General features: G+C 38.3%; 1 protein-coding gene and 1 pseudogene across 3 annotated transcripts in view; one reads left to right on the forward strand and one right to left on the reverse strand.

Annotated features, from left to right (window-relative positions):
- Ipo11 (importin 11) overlaps positions 1 to 2962 on the reverse strand; it is a 232719-nt gene that overhangs the window by 135719 nt on the left and 94038 nt on the right. The window lies entirely within an intron of this gene.
- Positions 2042 to 2962, forward strand: part of LOC103724542 — a 2195-nt pseudogene continuing 1274 nt past the window's right edge.

The following is a 2962-nucleotide window of genomic DNA, read 5'->3' on the forward strand; positions in this document are numbered from 1 at the left end:
CTAGAAACTCTTATACTTAGTTGAGTTACACAGACTCAGAAAAACAAGTGATGTATGTTGTCTCTAATTTATGGATCTTAGCACCAAAAAGCTTATATGTGAGTATGTATCCAGACGGAACTACAGGAACCAGGATAATGAAAAGGAACAAGGGAGGTAAAGGAAAAGAAAGAATTTGAAAGAGAAGAACAGTGGGAAACAGGTGTTAATAAGGGAGATATGGATAAAAATGGGGTTATTTTAAGGGGAGAGGTGAGGGAGGGTTATATAAAGAACCTTGGGGATAAAGGGAAAGAAGGAGCTCAAGAGAGATAGGACCATAGAAGGGTATTATTATGGGAAAAATGGGGGCACTTTAAATGAGGAAACAATAGTGGAAGGGTTAGACAATGCGAGAGATAAATAATGCCTAGCTAGTTTTAAAACCAGACGAAACCACATTAATCAAACAACCTACTGACAAATTGTACATACAACTAGCTCAAGGAATATAATACATGTCTAGGCAAGGTTTATCTGAGAACATTTGGTCTTTGCCCAAGCTTTATCTACACAGCACGTGGTAATTAAAGACTGGTGGAACTAACCTTCTTGGATGTCTAACAGCCATACTTTTGAGGCCTATACTAATTTGGTCAGAGGGGCATAAACGACAGTTTTTGCTCCTTGCCCTCCTAGGTCAACTAAACTCCACGGGACTATGAGCAACTCTCAAAATATCCTGTAACTGTGTTGCATCACCTGTCTTCTTGATCAAGGAAGCCATGGAGACCCCACCAAATGGACCTGAACCAGTGTCCAGTCTACAAAAGAGGAGGGTCAACACAGAAGAAACATTTCCTCCATGCTTCCAAACGAAGCCAGCCATGGTTGAGTAGGACCTTTGACTTATCTTCACATAGACAGAACTGGTAAAAGAAAAGAGCCAGGGGCTCCTCCCAAGCCCATGTGAACCATGAGGAACAGATCCTCCAATGACCTGAAGCGTAAAAATAAATTGGTTTATTTGGGTCAACTGTATGGTCTTGACCAAACACCCAAAAGGAAAGTATAACCAAACATTAAAGGGATCTGTATAATTCTTTAAGTGTTCATGTGTATAGCTAGAGGCTACATAACAAGAAACAATGCCAGACAGTAGATACCTTCCTTTGAGTTGTTGGCCAGGGTGGCCCAAGAGACTCCCAGACAGTAACCCCACATAGAACTGGGGAAAGGAACAGCAAACCCCAGTATTATCTAAAGGAATACTGGCAACTGATTACTGCTAGATGAGGAAGAGCTGATCTTCCTAAAACAAGGAACTCTAGATAGGCTGACTAGATTCAGGGGATAGACAAGCACTAGAGAACAGCTGGGGATGCCAATAACACTGTAGACAGTAACAGGGATTACAGAGTATATGGGCTTCAGTGAGGGGGGGGACTATGGGAGGGTGCCATTTGGTATGTGGGTATATAGATGAATAAGATTGTTTTGGATGTTCTGTATGAAATACACAAACAAAAAAAATCAACAAAAATTTTTAAAATGAGTTATATTTGAGGAAGCATAAAAATTTGCTCCATGTTAATTAGTAGAGGTGAAATACACTGCCATTGAAATCTACCTGAGGATTTTATATCCATGCTCAGGTGGATCTAAGAAAGTAACTGACTATGACTAGTAAAAATCAGATTCATAGAGATCAGAGACGCATACGCAAACATCTAAGTGTTAGTAGCATTTAAAATGAGTTTTTTTTTGTATGAAACAGTATATTTTAAAATGAAATGGAGATTTTTTTTAAAGGTTAAAACCTCATTCAATTTTATGTCTTATAGGGTTTATACTGAGTTCAATATTGTATAACTGTATTAATTCAACTGTGAACCTAAAAATTTACAGCCAATTTTGAAAGAGATGCATCTTTGCTCTGGAAATTGTTATTGAATATGTTAATGCTGTAATGAAATGATGCTTCTAACATGTGGTTATTAAATAATTTTTTAAAGTAATAAGTAAAATACTTTTACGAAATACAGATGAACCTGTGGGGAGCATGGGGGATGACTCAGGTAAGAGAGTGCTTGCTATGGAAGCTTTTATAATTGACCTTTTTTTTTTTTTTAAGTCCTTTTGAGACAGGGTCTCCCTGTAGCCCCAGCTGACTTAGAAATCACTATGTAGACCAAGCTGGCCTTGCCTATGCCTCCAGAGTGCTGTGACTAAAGGCGTGCACCACCAAGCCCGGCTTATGATTGACTTTTTAACAAATAATTTCTTGCAACTGTGTAATACTCTGAAGCACAGTAAACATTTGTAATAATTTCATATTCATGAAAACTTTTAAGTTGGGTGGGGCAGAACTATGTTTCCCATTTTGTCCATGATGAGACAAGTTTAAAGACTTTACTCAACTAAACAGCAAGGTCAGAGACTTGACATTTTAAGACACAGCTTCAGTTAAATAGCCACGTAAATAAATTCAATGTTGTTCAAATCCACTATCAAATTAAATAATGTAATTCATTAATAAAAATCCCACATGCTAAGAAATGTGAGGATATTACTACATTTTGACACCAGTGCCCAGATCTGCTCAAAATAAATGAGAGTGGCTCAAACCTGCCACTGGAGTTACACAATGTTTAAATTGAACACAAGCACTGCCATCAAATGTATAAACTTTTATTAGGGTATTGAGATGCATGGCCATTTCCTCAACAACTAGGATAAGAAGGCAGGCCACTCAAGAGTTCAAAGTCATCCTTGGCTCCACTGAAAGTTTGAGACCAGGCTGGGCAACACAAGACTAAAAAAAAAAAATCAAAAACAATCAAAAAATGTATGAACTTTTGAGCAGTTACTCAGTCTTAAATTATTTAAGGTCAGGGCTGGAAAGATGGCTCAGTGGTTAAGAGCACTGACTGCTCTTGCAGAGGACCCGAGTTCGATTCCCAGCACCCACATGGCAGCTACA

This window comes from Nannospalax galili, unplaced genomic scaffold (assembly GCF_000622305.1).
Source record: "Nannospalax galili isolate Female #2095 unplaced genomic scaffold, S.galili_v1.0 scaffold751, whole genome shotgun sequence".
Classification (NCBI taxonomy): domain Eukaryota; kingdom Metazoa; phylum Chordata; class Mammalia; order Rodentia; family Spalacidae; genus Nannospalax; species Nannospalax galili.